Below are 19,673 nucleotides of genomic sequence, written 5' to 3'. Positions count from 1 at the left end.
CATTTTTGCACTGAAGAATAAAGTTGCATGCAAGAATACGCATGCTAAAAATTCTACAATTCCATAAATGTTTCTGCCATAAAAAACAGAAAGAATTACTACTGTGGTATTTCAACCCTAAGTGTTAGAAAAGATGATCAAAGTAATCAGTAACTAATTACTGATTACTTCCCCAAAAAAGTAATCCCGTTACCTTACTGATTACTTATTTTCAAAAGTAATTAATTACTTAGTTACTTAGTTACTTTTTAAAAACACGATTTACAACCTGAATAGGTGATAAAGCGATAGATATTTCAGCCCAATTCCACTTTTTCTGCATAATCCATCATACAAAATGTAATCAAATGGAAAAGTCTCTTTTTAAAACTTGTTTTATCAGTTTTAATCTTTTAACTTTATGCATCAAGCAAAAATTTAATTATATGCAACATTCTCTGACTTGAATAAATTAGTTTAACATTTAAACCTATTTTCTACGGAGCCCCGCAGGGGACATGGGAGAAAAAAAAAATTAAGACGGACTTTTGCGAGATCTCGCAAAACAAACTCGGGATCTCGCAAAACTTTTGCGAGATCTCGCAAAACAAACTCGGGATCTCGCAAAACTTTCTCGCGAAAGTTGAATTCCAACAATGGCGGCAGCTACTTAGTTGTAATATTACTCTTTCTGGGTCACAAAATACACTTTTAAGATATTTTGAGGCGTGAATGTAATTGTGTAAACGTCAGATACCTGCTCGGTTTACAAGACATCACATATTTGCAAAAGTGCTCCGACATTTTTGGAGATCTGACACCCACTAGCTCGAAGCTAACGGGAGGTCGAGACCTACTACAGCCGGGAGGAACACCGCTTTCCCGGCACATCGTGCCTCGACCTCCCGGTCGGCTTCGAGCTGGCGGCCTCCGAAGAATGTGGCTAAAACTTTTGCGAGATCTCGCAATACTTTTGCGAGATCCCGAGTTTGTTTTGCGAGATCCCGAGTTTGTTTTGCGAGATCTCGCAAAAGTTTTGCGAGATCCCGAGTTTGTTTTGCGAGATCTCGCAAAAGTCCGTCTTATTTTTTTTTTCTCCCATGTCCCCTGCGGGGCTCCGTAATTTTCTGCACATTCCAGCACATAAAATAAAATATTTTTTGTGTTTACACTCAGTCTTTCAAATAGATGCAAGTAAAACACAGCAGAAAATAAATAAAGTCACAGACTAGCGGTCCTTTTGCTCTATTTTCACCTGTAAAGCAGGACTGATGTAGGCGGAGGTTTACCCTGGTGCAGGTGTGCTGCGGTCAGTTGAAGAATCCGCGAGTTTCTCTGTGAGTTTCCCATTACGTCGTTGCGCACTCGGTGCTTGTTTAGGGGTTTTTTCGCTGTAAAAAGAAGTTTTCTTCCCACGCACAACGGACACTAATGTTTTTGTCACTTTTTATGGAATCAAACTCAAAGTAAGGTCAGTACTTCCACGCTTTAAACGCTGCACGCTCATACTCTCTCCCACACTTGATATATGATCCATTGTTGATCTGCACACAGCTGTTGTCACTAACGGCGCACTCGCTTACGTCACTGTCGTGAGACATTCTCGCAAAAAATCACGGTTTTAGTAACACAGTAACGCAGCGTTCCTACGGGAAAGTAACGGTAATCTAATTACCATTTTTGCAATAGTAATCCCTTACTTTACTCGTTACTTGAAAAAAGTAATCAGATTACAGTAACGTGTAACCCAGTTCCTAAAATCATCTCAAACAAAAAGAGAAGAAAAATTAAAACATTTAATGTTCATTGTTCTGTCCTTACTGTCCCGGTTAATGAAAGTGAAATGAGATCAAAATATTTATTTAAACATAGAAGGGACGCAGGTTATATATGATATACTCTGGTCAAACAAGGGTTAAGTTTTCTCAGAGGGTTGATGAGCTCTGATGAGAGCCTATTGTTTTACTCCACTCCTCACATGTCAGCCAATCGGTGAAGCTCTAGGCAGCTCTTGTCCCTCCTTAGTACCAGCTCCCAAGTTTTCAGTCTCTTGCTTCTACAGCCGAACAGAGCAGACGGACTAAAACTTTTGTTATCGGTAAGCTGGAGAAATTAACCTCTAACGAGTTAAAAAAATACCATCTAAACTGATATTTTTCACAAATTATGTATTTGCACTTGTTGTTGTCAAGGGCAGAGCGAAACCGGAGGGTTTACTGAGCTGTGGCTCCACGTAAATGCTGAGCATCCACTCGACGGCGGTAAGCTAAATGTGGCTAATCAGACACGTGATGTGCGGAGTGTGGGTACAGTTGTTCGATGTCTCTGAAACGCACTGTTGTTATGCTAGTTAGATCATTAACTAAGTCATTAACATGTGAAAAGCTGTAAATGGTTAAAGCAGCTAAAAATAACTTTATGAGAGATAATTGTAAGCAGACTTTATCCTGCTTCCTGTTTAAATTTTGATGTCAATCAGTTGTTTTACAATACTCAGTATTGAACACTTGGAGGTAATTTTTAGTGTATTTCCACTTGTACTAGTAGGCCTATGGTACAAGCGGGATTAAGCACGTCTATTTTAATACTCCTATTTGTGGACTGAGTCCTTGTGTTTACGTGTTATTGAAATTGATTATTTGCACTTTGTTCAATTTCTGATAAGCATTTGCATATTATTCCATTTCTTAAAAGGGGTAATATACTTATTTATTTGTGATTAGATATATATGTACAGTGAGTTATTTTGATGGATGTAATTAATGTTTACAATGAAAGTGAATTATATGGTGACTATAATTCCTGAATGTTTGCAACCTTGTAGATAATCTTTAATGTTACTGCAGGTTACAAATAAGTATTGAACCTTGATACTGTGAAATTTTGGATATTGATACTTTGACCTTTGAAACTTGACATTTTAATGTTGTACAACATGACTGAACTGATGATGATTGAATTGATGATAGCTGATCTGAATAGTTGTTACTGCACTGTGACACTACCTTAGGTTAATTTGTGAGAGTCATCCTTAAAGGGTACGTGACATATATTTGGCCATTGTTTATAGGTCAGGTTTTTATATGGGACGAATCCAAAGACCAGGTCAGCGATTCCAGAACCCAGAGTGTTCCAGTGTTCACTGGATGGCGAGCCAACCCAAGATCCTAGGAGGCGATATACATATACACGCACACTCATTTGCACATTGATGGACTACAGTCCTCTACTGTACAAGTAGTACGGTAGGACAGACAATCACACACACACTCCTTGTCAGATGAATTCTATGGGCCCCACCGGTACCATTTGGACTTAAAAAAAGACTAATTCCTTTACTTGTGCACAATTTTTATTTAATTCTATTTTTTTTGCTACTTTGGGGGAAATTTTTATACTTGACATTCTGTTAAAACCTGTTGTGATACTGTGTTGTTTACAAATTTCTTTTACAAGGCTTAACATCACTAAAGTACTTTTAAAGCCACACAACTGTGTTTGTCTGGTTTCTCTGCCATTCGTGTACCAGAGCTCTAAGAGTCGTTCTCGGTCTTCTGATACTAGCCCAAATTGCTTATTACTTTGGTAATTATCCATTGGTACTTTATGTAACTCCACGTAAGTGCTACAAAAGTGGCGAGCCAGCCAGGAGCTCTTTGGTGCATGAATATCAGCAGTGAAACCTCCTTAAAGTGTGTATTGTCATTGAAACATCTTTTGCTATTGCCACAAGATGGATTTTGTATTGAGCTCAGGTATCAAAGTCCCCAATGCAGTAATTGTTAGTGGTACACTCAATTCATCGGATGATGAAGGGGTTCTTGACTTTTTGAAGCAGTATGGTACCTTTAGAGCCGTCCCAGTTGTAGATCCAAACTCAGAATTTTTTAAAAACCTGATCGTTGAGTACCGAAGTGGTAACTCCATTGATGCCTTAACTGATCTTTTGCCGTACACATATGAAGTTGAAGGGAAGCCCGGTGTGAAATACCATGTAAGAGCTCTCTCCAGCGTTTACACTGCCAAGGTGGGTGGCAGTGCTACTAAGTCCTACTTAGATGAAATAAAGCAGGTGGCAAAACTGAGTGGCAAAAGTTTTGAAGAGGTACTGAAGTCGATGATGACAGAGATCAGTGAAATCATTGGGAGTTCAGAGACCGATGATGAATGTATGCTCTCCTCCATGCAAGTTGATGATCCAAACAGGGAGAACCAGCTTCACCCCTCTCTTGAAACTTCTGAGATTGCACGCCAGCAGTTTTCTGAAGATCCACCCCAGGTAGGATTGATTCAAGGTGGTGCGGAGCCACACCTACCTGTTGATTTCAAAAAGAGCCCATTTAGTGCGGCAAACAGTTTCAACCCACCTGAAATTCAGAAAGTCATTGTGGAACACATCGTGAAGAAAGATGACTTGATTGCACATTCATATTCTCCAATGAGACTCCGGTCATTCTCTGGCAGGATCCCCAGACCCAGCGGTGAGACAGATTATGACACATGGCGTTCACATGTCGAACTTCTCAGGAAAGACCCTGCCATGTCTGAACTTCAAAAATCTAGAAAGATCTTTGAGAGCTTGTTGTCCCCTGCAGCTGACATTGTCAACAGACTGAGCCCAGAAGCTACACCTGAGACTTACCTTCAGTTGTTGGATGCAGCTTTTGGAACAGTGGAAAATGGAGAGGAGCTTTTCGCCCAATTCATGAACACTCTTCAGGATCCTGGTGAAAAGGCCTCTGCGTACCTCTGCCGTCTTCAGGGCGCATTGAACCTTACTCTGAAGAGGGGAGGAGTCTCTGCTGGGGATGCCGATAAACACATTCTCAAGCAGTTTTGTCGTGGATGTTGGGACCACACTTTGCTCTCGGATCTTAATCTTGAAAACAAGAAAAGCCAACCTCCAACATTCTCAGAACTTCTATTAATGCTCCGAACAGAAGAAGATAGACTGGCAGCTAAAGCTACACGGATGAAGAAACACCTTGGTTCAACCCGGCAGCGGGTTGTGGCACACTGTCAAAAGTCTTGCACCTGTAGTGAGCTGCAGGCAGTGACTCAATCTGATTCTGACCCGTTGACAGATCTGAGGAAGCAAGTTGCATCCCTACAGAGTCAGCTTACTAATTTGATGGCAAAGAAACAGAAGAAAAGCTCGAAGCCTAAGGACAAGGCTGAGTGTGATTTACGTGAGATGGCTATGGCAACACCTAGCATCAAGGTCACAAGTGCGAAGCCTGCCAACTTGCGGCAGAGCAGCCAGCCAAAACCATGGTACTGCTTCAAGTGTGGTCAGGATGGCCACATCTCAGCAAGTTGCAGTAATGACCCAGACCCCACTCTTGTCGCTGATAAGAGGAAGCAATTGAGAGAGAAGCGTCGCATTTGGGAGATGCAAAACACTCCATCTGCTGACCAGGATTTTTAGACGCAGTCTCAGTTGTGGGGCAAACTGGGACTGAAGCAGGTCAACATCGTCCCGCTAAATCTGGAAGTCAAGCTAAACCAAGAGCACAGGCCACTTTGAGGCAATCCCATGTTGGAGAACAACCTTTCAGACTACCTAAGAGGCTCATAGGCACAAAGAGTACAGGTCAAGTCACGATCAAAGGTAAGGTGTGCAGTTGTCTCCTTGACACAGGTTCTCAAGTGACCACTGTCACCAAGTCCTACTATGACCAGTATTTGTCTGAGCAACAGATAGAGCCACTACATGACCTTCTGGAGGTCGAAGGGGCCAATGGGCAGCTTGTACCTTACCTGGGTTATGTTGAGATTGGAATCACCTTTCCTAAAGACTTTCTTGGTGCTGAACTAGAAGTCAAAACGCTAGCTCTAGTAGTCCCAGACACCGGGACATTAACGAAGTCTTGTGTATTGATTGGAACAAACACTCTTGATGTAGTGTATGAAATGTACAGAGAGGCAAATCCAGAGGGCTACCATCCCATTCCTCATGGGTACAGAACCGTACTCAAAGTACTGGAGTTGCGGCAAAAGCAAGGTTCAGATGAAAACGTTGGATTAGTGAGGATGCGTGGCAAGGATGAAGTGATCGTCCCAGCTGGGAAAACAGTCGTTCTTGAGGGGACAGTATCAATCAAGGAATTTTACACTGAGAGATCTGCCCTGTTGGAATATCCTTCAGTATCTTCCCTGCCTGGGGGGCTTTTGGTGCAAACCTGTCTCCTTGACTTGCCAAGTAACCAGTTGTGCAAGCTACCTGTAGTAGTTTCCAATGAGTCAGAGCATGACATTACCATCCCAGCAAAGAGTGTGATTGCAGAACTCAGTGCAATACAGACTGTCCTATCTCACAAACAAATTGTGAGTGAGCCATCAGAGTGTGAACCATCCAGGACCTCTAGTGTGACATTTGACTTTGCTGACTCTCCTATCCCTTCTGACTGGAAAGACCGCATTACTCAAAAGCTGAGCAGTATGCCAGAGGTCTTCGCCCAGACTGATCTGGATTTTGGAAGGACGGACAAGGTCAAACACCACATTAAGCTATCAGATGAGACACCATTCAAACACAGAGCCCGACCGATTCACCCGCACGACATAGAGGCTGTTCGAAAGCATCTGCAAGAGCTTCTCGCAACTGGAGTAATCCGCGAGAGCGAGTCCCCATTCTCCTCGCCAATTGTTGTGGTCAGGAAGAAGAACGGTCAGGTACGTCTGTGTGTTGACTACCGTAAGTTAAACTTACAAACAGTGAAAGATGCATACGCCCTCCCAAGACTGGACGACACCTTCACCGCACTCTCAGGTTCCAAGTGGTTCAGTACACTCGATCTTAAGTCCGGCTATTATCAGATCGAAGTTGCAGAGAGTGATAAGCCCAAGACTGCCTTTGTCTGTCCACTAGGTTTCTGGGAGTTCAACCGTATGCCACAGGGAGTGACAAACGCGCCAAGTACTTTTCAGAGGCTTATGGAGAGATGCATGGGAGACATAAATCTGAAGGAAGTTGTTGTTTTCCTGGATGATCTCATAGTTTTCTCGAAAACCCTTGAGGAGCATGAAGCCAGACTCATGAAAGTCCTGGAACGTTTAAAGGAGTATGGCTTAAAGCTGTCTCCCGAGAAGTGCAAGTTCTTCCAGTCCTCAGTTCGGTACTTGGGGCATGTTGTTTCTCAACACGGAGTAGAAACTGACCCAGAAAAGACAGCCACACTTAAAACTTGGCCAGTCCCTCAGAACCTTAAGGAGCTGAGATCCTTCCTTGGATTCTGTGGATATTACAGACGGTTTGTTAAAGGCTACTCAAGTATTGTGAAACCGCTGAACGATCTAACGTCCGGTTATCCACCACTGAGGAAGCATTGTAAATCAAAAGGGAGGAGTAATCAGTATCATGATCCAAAGGAGCCGTTTCATGGACGGTGGACCCCTGCATGCCAGAAAGCATTTCAGGCTATCATTGACAAGCTAACGTCGCCTCCAGTCCTGGCCTTTGCTGACCCAAAGCTGCCTTACATCCTTCATACGGATGCGAGCACTACGGGCCTTGGAGCAGCCTTATACCAGGAGCAGGAGGGACAGCTGCGGGTTATCGCCTACGCGAGTAGAGGTTTGTCAAGTAGTGAGTCCCACTATCCAGCACATAAGCTCGAGTTTTTGGCTTTAAAGTGGGCTGTAACAGAGAAGCTGAGTGACTACCTCTATGGCAATCAGTTCACCGTTGTCACAGACTCAAACCCTCTGACCTACATCCTCACCTCAGCAAAACTCGATGCAACCAGTTACAGGTGGTTGGCGGCCCTCTCTACCTTCAATTTCAGACTCCAGTATCGTTCTGGAAAACAAAATGGAGATGCCGATGGACTCTCGCGTCGTCCTCATGGCAGGCTACCTGATGACCTTACATCTCAAAAAGAGAGAGACCGAATATGCCAGTTCGCAAAACAACATCTGTCAGATCCAGACAATATTGACTCAGTCGATCAGGACGTTGTTCATGCTATCTGTGAGAGACAGTTTGTTTATCATTCAACCACCTCTGAAGCTTTGGGTGATGATGCAGGTATAACCCTTGTCGAAAGTCTTGCCATTTCTGGAGATGCTGTACCTGACAGCTTTGAGCAGGAAGAAACATTGGGAGGCTTATACATCATTCCCCACCTGTCACCGGCAGATCTCAGAGACAGCCAGAGATCTGATCGGTGCATCAGACATGTTATTACCCAGATGGAGAGTGGGGAGAAACCCCCTCCCACATTGAGGAAAGAACTTCCAGACGTAGTCCTGTTGCTGAGAGAGTTGAACAGGTTTGAGCTGTGCAATGACATTCTCTACAGAACACGAAGAGAAGGCGGTAATAAACATTACCAGTTGGTCTTACCTGAAGACCTGCGAGAGTCTGTGTTGACAAGCCTACATGACAACATGGGTCATATGGGGATAGAGCGCACACTCGATCTGGTCAGAGCCAGGTTCTACTGGCCAAGAATGTCCTCAGATGTGGAGAAAAAGATAAAGACCTGCCACAGGTGTGTGCGCAGGAAAACGTTACCTGAGAAGGCTGCACCTTTGGTGAATATCATGACGACAAGACCCCTCGAGTTAGTCTGCATGGATTTCCTATCCATTGAACCAGGCAGCAGTAATGTGAAAGATGTTCTTGTCATCACAGATCATTTTACTAAATATGCAGTCGCTATCCCAACATCGAACCAAAAAGCTCGGACTGTCGCAAAGTGTCTGTGGGACCATTTCATAGTACACTATGGCATTCCTGAAAAATTACACAGCGATCAAGGGCCTGATTTTGAATCTCAGTTGATCAAGGGGCTGTGTGAAGTAGCAGGCATACAGAAGATTCGGACTACGCCGTACCACCCCAGGGGCAACCCAGTGGAGCGTTTTAACCGAACACTCTTAAGTATGCTTGGAACTCTGGAGAACAAAGACAAGTTACATTGGAAGGATTTTGTAAAGCCTTTAGTTCATGCGTACAACTGTACCAAGAACGAGGTAACTGGATTCACACCATATGAGCTGATGTTTGGGCGTCAGCCACGGTTGCCTGTCGATTTGGCTTTCGGTTTACCTGTGAGAGAACGACAAAACAAGTCACACTCCCAATATGTTAAAGACCTCAAATCCCATCTTGAGGAGAGCTATAGAATAGCTACACGGAGTGCTGCAAAGGTAGCCGAAAGGAACAAAACCAGATTTGACAAACATGTGGCCACATCTACCTTGGAAATCGGGGACCGAGTGCTGGTCAGGAACATACGCATTCGAGGAAAACACAAACTCGCCGATAAATGGGAGCAGACCGTCTATGTGGTGGTGAAACGAGCTGGAGACCTCCCCGTTTACACTGTTAAACCAGAGGGCGGGGATGGCCCCATACGCACCCTACACAGAGACCTCTTACTCCCTTGTGGGTTCCTCTCTGCAGCCAAGGAAGTGAAACCTGAACAACCAGAACCCAAGAAAAGGCCCAGAACGCGACGGACCACTCAGAAAGACAATGAAAGAGCAGATCACCCCTCGGACGAGGATGATATTGTTTCAGTCCACTGGTTTGCAGATAGATCAGTGCCAAATGACTCGGCGTACATTGTCAAGCGAGATCTTCTGCTGACCCATAAATCAAGTCTTGGTCAAGATGATGTGACGGCAGATCAAGACAAGTTGGCTGGTAATACCCCAGCTTGTGCAGACACCATCTCCGATGTTGTTCCAGCCAGTCATGCTGACCATAACCAACCTTATGACAATCAGATTGCGAGTTATGGAGAAGCCTCGTATGGGGAAGACTTAGCCGGAAATGACGAACCTGAAAAGGAAAGAGACTTACCCGGAAATGACGAACCTGAAAAGGAAAGAGACTTACCCGGAAGTGACGAACCTGCAAAGGAAAGAGACTTACCTTCTACGGATCGCCCTGACATGAGGGATGAACAAATCCTACTTCTTTCAGACATGTTAGGGAGTGATGAGGAAGGAGAGGACTTGATATTTGACAGGGAAACAGTAAACAAAGAGAGAGATGAACAAACAAGCAAAGAAATTCCTGTTCGAAGATCAGAAAGAAGTCGCCAGCCACCAAGAAGGCTAGACTATGCTGAATTGGGAAATCCCCTTGTCACTGTGGTCAAATCATTATTTCAGGGTTTAACCACAGCTTTCATTGACTCTTTAAATGCTAAAGCTGAATTATTGTTCTTAGATGATGCAGTTCACAGTAGGCATGCAAAGGGACTTGCATGAATTCAAGAGGGGAGGGTGTAACCCAGTTCCTAAAATCATCTCAAACAAAAAGAGAAGAAAAATTAAAACATTTAATGTTCATTGTTCTGTCCTTACTGTCCCGGTTAATGAAAGTGAAATGAGATCAAAATATTTATTTAAACATAGAAGGGACGCAGGTTATATATGATATACTCTGGTCAAACAAGGGTTAAGTTTTCTCAGAGGGTTGATGAGCTCTGATGAGAGCCTATTGTTTTACTCCACTCCTCACATGTCAGCCAATCGGTGAAGCTCTAGGCAGCTCTTGTCCCTCCTTAGTACCAGCTCCCAAGTTTTCAGTCTCTTGCTTCTACAGCCGAACAGAGCAGACGGACTAAAACTTTTGTTATCGGTAAGCTGGAGAAATTAACCTCTAACGAGTTAAAAAAATACCATCTAAACTGATATTTTTCACAAATTATGTATTTGCACTTGTTGTTGTCAAGGGCAGAGCGAAACCGGAGGGTTTACTGAGCTGTGGCTCCACGTAAATGCTGAGCATCCACTCGACGGCGGTAAGCTAAATGTGGCTAATCAGACACGTGATGTGCGGAGTGTGGGTACAGTTGTTCGATGTCTCTGAAACGCACTGTTGTTATGCTAGTTAGATCATTAACTAAGTCATTAACATGTGAAAAGCTGTAAATGGTTAAAGCAGCTAAAAATAACTTTATGAGAGATAATTGTAAGCAGACTTTATCCTGCTTCCTGTTTAAATTTTGATGTCAATCAGTTGTTTTACAATACTCAGTATTGAACACTTGGAGGTAATTTTTAGTGTATTTCCACTTGTACTAGTAGGCCTATGGTACAAGCGGGATTAAGCACGTCTATTTTAATACTCCTATTTGTGGACTGAGTCCTTGTGTTTACGTGTTATTGAAATTGATTATTTGCACTTTGTTCAATTTCTGATAAGCATTTGCATATTATTCCATTTCTTAAAAGGGGTAATATACTTATTTATTTGTGATTAGATATATATGTACAGTGAGTTATTTTGATGGATGTAATTAATGTTTACAATGAAAGTGAATTATATGGTGACTATAATTCCTGAATGTTTGCAACCTTGTAGATAATCTTTAATGTTACTGCAGGTTACAAATAAGTATTGAACCTTGATACTGTGAAATTTTGGATATTGATACTTTGACCTTTGAAACTTGACATTTTAATGTTGTACAACATGACTGAACTGATGATGATTGAATTGATGATAGCTGATCTGAATAGTTGTTACTGCACTGTGACACTACCTTAGGTTAATTTGTGAGAGTCATCCTTAAAGGGTACGTGACATATATTTGGCCATTGTTTATAGGTCAGGTTTTTATATGGGACGAATCCAAAGACCAGGTCAGCGATTCCAGAACCCAGAGTGTTCCAGTGTTCACTGGATGGCGAGCCAACCCAAGATCCTAGGAGGCGATATACATATACACGCACACTCATTTGCACATTGATGGACTACAGTCCTCTACTGTACAAGTAGTACGGTAGGACAGACAATCACACACACACTCCTTGTCAGATGAATTCTATGGGCCCCACCGGTACCATTTGGACTTAAAAAAAGACTAATTCCTTTACTTGTGCACAATTTTTATTTAATTCTATTTTTTTGCTACTTTGGGGGAAATTTTTATACTTGACATTCTGTTAAAACCTGTTGTGATACTGTGTTGTTTACAAATTTCTTTTACAAGGCTTAACATCACTAAAGTACTTTTAAAGCCACACAACTGTGTTTGTCTGGTTTCTCTGCCATTCGTGTACCAGAGCTCTAAGAGTCGTTCTCGGTCTTCTGATACTAGCCCAAATTGCTTATTACTTTGGTAATTATCCATTGGTACTTTATGTAACTCCACGTAAGTGCTACAAACGCGTTACAAGTAACGCGTTACTGCCCATCTCTGCTTATAATAGTGGGAGATTTGAGTTAAAAGTGCTCATATCTTACAGGAAAAGTTTAACTGGGATGCAGAGTGGAAGACTATTACCACACTCACATCCACATGTTAAACACAGGGCTACAGCTGGTTAGATTAGCTTACCATAAAGACTGGAAATAAGTGGAGACTAACCTGCCTCAATACAATGATTCAAAACGTTAAAGTGACAACAAGATGCATTGTCCGCTGTAAAAATGTGCTGTATTGTGGTATGTGCAGAGTGCAGTACTGAGACATTCACTCATTGTTTAGTTGTGTGAATAACTGAATTCCAGGGCACAGTGACATTTTATGTTAGAACACATGTTTGGCTTCTGTTCACGTCCTCTCATCTATATTCAGGAGTGGTCAGCATTCAGAAGAATTCAGTATCTGCCTGCCTGTTGTGGGCTGCATGAATATTTTATGTCTGGGTTCTCTTCCTGGTTTCTGCTGTGATTTGAAAGTTTAGCAACCATTTGAAATTCTGAGCTTTTTCCTTCTTTGTTTTGTTTTGTTTTTTTCTTTGATTCTTACACAGTTAATTAGAATGTGGTCAGAAGTAAACTGCTGTAGAAAAACAATAGGCACTACTTTTTTATTACTTAGATTCAGATGAAATTACATAAAACAACACTGTCATCAGTCATCATAATTATCGGTGATTTGCATATCACCTTAATGTTGCAGCTAGATTATACACTGCTGGTTAGCTTTATATATAAAAATACATCTTATAGTTTTACTAGATTTGGATTTAAAGACTGTAAAAAAAAAAAAAAAAAAAAAAAAAAAACTACTAAATCAGGGGTCCTGTTCTTCTCTTCCCTGGTATCTCAGCACTGGTGTACTTATCTTACAGGTGCGTCTTTAACATTTGAACTAGAGCTCCTTAACAGCTGACAGACATTAATGATCAAAAACATAATAGTGAATCACAGTGTAACAGCTGTCCTCTGAAATCTAGCTAAGTGACCTTACCTTACCTTATCGTGTCTACACCCATCTGGACCAGCCGGCGAGCACTGTGAGGGTCATGTTTTTTGACTTTTCTAGTGCTTTCAATACCATCAGGCTGACCCTCCTGGGTGATAAGTTAGCAGTGATGCAGGTGGATGCTTCTCTGGTGTCCTGGATTGTTGATTACCTGACAGGAAGACCACAATATGTACGTCTCCCACAGTGTGTGTCTGACAAGGTGATCAGCAACACAGGGGCACCACAGGGGACTGTCCTCTCCCCCTTCCTCTTCACCCTCTACACCACAGACTTCAGCCACTGCACAGAGACCTGCCATCTTCAGAAGTTTTCTGATGACTCTGCGGTGGTTGGATGCATCAGCAGGGATGATGAGACAGAGTACCGGGCTGTGGTCGACTCCTTTGTCACGTGGTGTGAGCAGAATCATCTGCAGCTCAACGTGGCAAAGACCAAGGAACTGATCGTGGACTTCAGGAAGACCAGGAAACACTTGACCCCTGTTTCAATCCAGGGGGTCAGTGTTGACATTGTGGAGGACTATAAATACCTTGGAGTACACATCGACAATAAACTGGACTGGGCTAAAAACACCACAGCACTTTACAGGAAGGGCCAGAGTCGTCTCTATTTTTTGAGGCGACTGAGGTCCTTCAACATCTGCCAGAAAATGCTCAGGATTTTCTATGAGTCTGTTGTGGCCAGTGCGATCCTCTATGCTGTTGCATGCTGGGGGAGCAGGCTGAGGGTCGCAGATGCCAACAGACTCGATAAACTGATCCATAAGGCCAGTAATGTTGTGGGGATGGAGCTGGACTCCCTCAAGGTGGTGTCGGGGAGGCGGATGCTGTTCAAGATAAAGACAATGTTGGATAACACCTCCCACCCACTCCATGACATGCTGGTCAGTCACAGGAGCACGTTCAGTGAGAGACTGAGATTACCGAAAAGCACCACCGAACAACACAGGAAATCTTTCCTGCCTGTGGCCATCTCCCTGTACAACGCATCCACTTAACACACTGGTTACTGCTACAACTACACATGTTTCTTTTCCAGCTATTTATTTATGAGTGACTTATGTATGTATGTATATATATGTATATATTGTACTATTCTTAGTTAGCATATTGTCTGTCTTGTCTTAATGTTGGTTTATAATGGAGCACTGTAACAAAAAATAATTTCCCCCAGGGATCAATAAAGTATTCTGATTCTGATTCTGATTACAATTACATGCACAGACATAATCAAAGGATTGGATACATAACTACTTTGCAGCTTTGTGCAGTGATTTACACAGTCAGACAAATTCTGCAACTATTTTAGTCATTTTAAAAAGTAAACAAATACATCCAACACTGTTAACTAAACCTCAGCATAGGGTTAGGTGTAGAGGGGAAAGTTGAACAAGACAGGTGAACATAATTTCGTCACTCTTTGGTGATACTATTTCCACCGTGAGGCCTCACTGTACATGTATAAACTGTCAAAAAAGAACTGATCCACAGTCTCTTCCTGGTAGAGCCGTCACCCTTTGTGCTTTGGCAGTCTGGTCCCAGCCTGGCCCAGCTTGGCTCAGCTCAGCTGCCTGTATAATCTGTTCTGTCAGATGGAAACTGTCGTCCGGGGGTAATAAGAGCTTTATTGTCCTGATTCTTCTGCTTTGTTGGGGATTGCAGAGCATTTCTAGGTCACTGGCTGTGACTGAATGTTCTGCTGACCATACTGATGCTTCACTGAGGAAACGCACTCGCTTCCCATGCTGATCCTACCCCACCCTTTCACCCAGCACTTTTGGGGGAACACAATTAGAAATCCAGGTTCCGCAGCCAGATTGCAATTTACCAAAGGATCACAGCTTCTGTTTTCTGTCAGAGCAGATATATTATGGATACTGACGCACAATTAATGGGCTCTTTCATTGTGATAATTGGGCAGAAAGGCCCCATGATCATTTCCCCCACTTTTCTCCTCGTAATTATCTTCTTTCACCCTGTTCTCTTTCAGATAGGTTAAGCACACATTAATGTTCCCACCTTAGATTTGGATGCTACAACCAGAGGTATCAGTTATTCCTGATGATCGTAAGCTATTTAGCAGTATCTTGCACGTAAAAATGTGAACCTAATATATAACACTGAAACTGTAGCTAAATGAAATGTTTTTGTTAAAAACTGGAGACAAAGTTCTGCTAAAAGATTACAAATTGTGTTGCAGTGGTCACTAAGTCAGATTAGGCAATTATCAAGTCATAAAATTTTGTCTGTTCCTGACTGAAACCCAAAAAGTTACCTGTCTTTCACAAGGTATGAGGTCCTATAGGAGGCTGTGATAAAAACTGATGCAGTTTTTATGCAGTTTGTGTGGTACAGACTGTGTGATATTATTTGATTTCACAGATCAGTCTAGCTGTCAAGATGAATGCTCTTTTGATTTGTTAAAGCAAGCAACAACCTGCAGGCTCCCAAAATGAGTCATTCTCCATAGACTTGGATGTCAAAATGTCATCTTTACTACGTTTGTGGTCTTATGTGGTATTTTTTTCACTCTCGGTCTGAAAGTCTCCTTTTTTTTTTTTTTCTTTCTTTCGCAATCCCAGAAGCCCATTCTGCCTTGATTAGTGCACACAATCTCACTATTGTGACACCTCTAGCTAAACTCTTCCCAGGCGTCTGCTATAACCAGCTTTGTTGAAGCATGTACCAAACATGCTGCTAGGAAGGAATTATGCAAATGTGTTCCATGGGAAAAAACATACCAAAAGAAAGCCTGCCAATAAGGCATATCAGGCAGTGGGAGAAAGTCTCTTTGGCCTTTGCAACTTTGCAAATGTTTTACATATGAAGCAAAAGCTTTAATACTCCAAAGGAAAGAGAAAGCCCCGGAAAGCATAACGTGGTCTCTCTTTGTGTATTGTCATTCAAAGCAGCAAGTGGTCCTGAGGAAATAATAAAACAACTAGATTTAACACAGCCTAAAACAAGAATGCAGATTGTTGAACAAAACACCGTCTGCATACATATTTCAGTGTCCAGAAAATATTCCTTTTAGCATGATTAGTGCGACCAACAGGTTCTTATGATAAGAGCATGGTGGAACCTGGGCTACTAGTGTTAATGTACAAAACAAATACAGCTAAACATTCATCGATCCATCCATTCATTCATTCTCTTCTACTTATCCAATTCAGGGTCGTGGTGGGGCAAGAGCCATGCCATAGGGAATGAGGTAGGGTACACCCTGGGCAAGTTGTCAGGCAGTTGCAGGGCCAACAGAGAAAGAGCGAAAGGCATTGATACATACATTCACACCTAAGAGCAATTTAGAATTAACATACTGTAATCCTTAGATCAGACCTTCCCAAAGTGTGGGGCCACAGAGCCATGGCAGGGGGGGCGCGGGATGAAAAGGGGGGGAGAAAAAAACAAAACGCTTGGACACTGCTAGCACGGGCGCCTACAGAAACACAAAGCAGGAGATGAAGCATCGCTGAATATGTTTCCAAACCAACTTCATTCTAAGCCAAAGACTAGAAAATATGGTGAAGCACATCTGCCCTTTGGCTTCACCTGCACAAGTGCCAAGTTAGGTCTCCCCTGCAGAATTGGTTTTCCCTTCATCGGGAGCAGCGCTGGGCTGTTCAAATCACGGACAAACAGTATCCCACATTCTTGATTTTTAGTTCACAAACACTTGTTGGAATGATTTACTACTCCTGACATTTTGGAGATATACATAGTATACTATACTTTATACAGTAAAGTTACAGCTGGATACAAATAATATCAGGCTGATCCTGCCACGATTTGTTCCTCCGGTTCAAATCACAGACAAACAGGATCCCACAGTTGTTTATGTTTTTAAACCCATTTTGCACAGAGAGGCATTTTTTGAAAAATGTATTGATAGCAATGTTGAATATTATTACACAGGGAAAAAAACAACTACACGTAAAATAATTTCACCGTGACGCCTCTGCCTTTGTAAATGGAGGGACAGTAACTGCTTGTGTATATGTAAGCGTGTAAAACCTGCAGATAGTCAGATTAACAGTATTTTGTCTCTATCTGCCATTCTGCAATTCATCTCATATAAACAATAACGTGGCGCACAGCGTGACGTAAAAAAAGGCGCATACCTTTGACGTTGCGTGAAGAACTCTGTATTCCTCGTCCACACGTAAACGCAAAAAAGGAGTTTTAAAAAATCTCAGTTTTCGGTGATTCGAAACGCCGTTTACGTGTGGACGAAACAGCTGCGTTTTCAAAAATACCTCACAATATAGGTGCGGACGTTAGCGTAAAAGAGTTAGTAGTTTATTTTATTACTACCTGTCATTTATTGCAGGTGACTTGTATTTGCTTAATTGTTTACTAAATGTTTGAGGTGTGAAATAAACCGCAATGGAGCAAAATATGGGTGTGTGTGGTTGGAGGATGTGTGCGTGCGTGTGTGTGCGGGGGGGGGGGGGGCAACATTTTTCTTGTAAAACAAAGGGGGGCCCAGCAAAAAAAGTTTGGGAACCACTGCCTTAGATGCATGCTAGCATTGGGTGGTTCGTTTTTAGCATTTAGCACTACTATGTTTTCCACTGTCTAACAGAGGTGCTTGTTATGTTCATATTCACAATCACTGTTGATGTTTCCCAGTTATCACATTAACTTTGACTAAAGGAACTTTTAACTGGACTTTAATTTAAAAGGGCCTTTTGTATTGTGTTTTCCTATTTCCCTTGACAAATGAAAAACATCTGCAATTCATGAACTCTCTGGGTTCCACAAACATCAGTTTGAGGCGTAATCCTGAATCATGTCTTTTATAGCATCCCTGGAAATTCAAAATTTTCACATCTTGAAGTTTCTCTTCTTTGTCTCTTTGTTCTCTGGATGTGGAAGCCAGCAGCAGACTGTGCCAATAAGTTTCACATCAGTCAGCAGACTTATAGTTTTTTGTCTTTAGGAGTTTGCTAGCTTAGCTTAGCTCATAACAACTTGCTAGCAGCATGGCCTCTTCACCTGCCGCTCCTGCACATTTCTGATCATTGTGTTGGTTTGTTTGTTTAGTTACTCCCTGGTATAATTCTCAAATGCACACCTTTAAAAAGTCAGAGCTCTGTTGAGCCAAGCATTCCTTTAACATTAACTAGTAACAACTTCATGAATTTCTTCACAAATAAAATTTTAACCACTAGAGAAAAAAATACTCATGGCCATCTCCAGATATAACATTATGTACAGCTACTTTCAATACCATTGATATTTATTCAGGTCTGTTAGAGCAAATTCAGTTGCTTGTATGCATGAAGTCAGGGTGATGGTTACACATAAAATCACCTGTGTAAATGAAGTAAAGAGCAGAGCCAGTCATTAGATACATTTGAACATTGCTATCTCAACTAGATTAGGGAGATTTTAACTGCATTGTGTTTGCTCTATAACCAAGACAAAAAAAAACAGAAACATGGACCTGGCAATTTGGCAGCAAGCCCTGTCTTGCATTAAGGAACTTCATGTTTTTTCATAGTTTTTTATGATAGTTAGCTTTATGGCTGTTTTGCTTAAGACCACCAAACTTCTTGTGCTTTGCAAAATCCCGGATAAGTAGTTTGGTTACTTTGGAAGCCTGGCTCCCCTCCACCAGTCAGAGGCAGCAGTTCCAGCCCTCCGGGGATATCTTTCTTATCCCAGAAAACAGCCCTGGGAGCAATTGGGAGAAGGTCAGTGAGCAGCTTGTTCAATACTGAAGCCTGTGTACCCATCACCCCTTTGTTTCTGAATGAATGGTGCTGTCTAGTTACTGAAGCAGCAACAGGGGCTGCCAGCTTCATTTACAAAAGCCTTAAACATGCACATTTTGTGCCAGAGAACAAATCAAAGGCAAACTGATGATTAGAGAAGAATTTGGTTTACATGAAAAGAGCCTCATCAGGATCATTCTGCTAGGAACACAATTAAACAAGAATGTTATGCCATTAGGCAGAGGACACAAATGCTATAAATACAGAATTCACTGTTAATTGGAAATGATGATATGAAAGTAAAGATTTTTAAAGGGAAAAAAAACAACTTTTGGCCAACATGAACCACTGAATCATAATGAAATAGTTCCACATTTACTATGTTTGGTGGAGCCCACATTTTCTGTTAGTTTACACAATCAGGTTAATATTCCATACTTCCGCAATGCTTGAGTTCATATGAGAATAAGTCTAAAATGAATCCATGTTGGAATAGAAGCTAATCAACGAGACTTTATATAAGATTGACATAAATTTGTTTGGTCTGAAAATGAAGCCATGTGCAAGTGCTACTAACCTTCTTCCAAGGGCCATCAGATTCGATAAAAGTAAAATAAAGAGTACAAAGTCTCAAATGCTTTTTTCAAGCCTTATGAAATAAGTTTGCATAAAAAGTAAGGAAATTTGTGTGATTTTTGTTTTAACAATGTTTCTGTCATGGTCCCTCTGTTCTCCCTGTATTTCTGCCAAAGTTTGTTTTCCTCTGCCTCTGTTTTTATATCTGTTCTCTGCTT

At 41.9% G+C, this 19,673-nt stretch overlaps 1 long non-coding RNA gene across 1 annotated transcript; it reads left to right on the top strand.

The window, feature by feature from the left end:
• Window positions 1-10,190: 10,190 nt before the first annotated feature.
• Window positions 10,191-11,967, top strand: LOC120730298. The gene is made up of 2 exons (XR_005695082.1): window positions 10,191-10,742; window positions 11,552-11,967. It is a non-coding gene; the product is annotated as an uncharacterized LOC120730298 (long non-coding RNA).
• The last annotated feature ends 7,706 nt before the right edge of the window (window positions 11,968-19,673 follow it).

Source organism: Simochromis diagramma, unplaced genomic scaffold, assembly GCF_900408965.1.
Source record: "Simochromis diagramma unplaced genomic scaffold, fSimDia1.1 OVJJ01000293.1, whole genome shotgun sequence".
In the NCBI taxonomy this organism is placed as follows: Eukaryota; Metazoa; Chordata; class Actinopteri; order Cichliformes; family Cichlidae; genus Simochromis; species Simochromis diagramma.
This window is presented reverse-complemented; position numbering and strand designations above follow the sequence as displayed.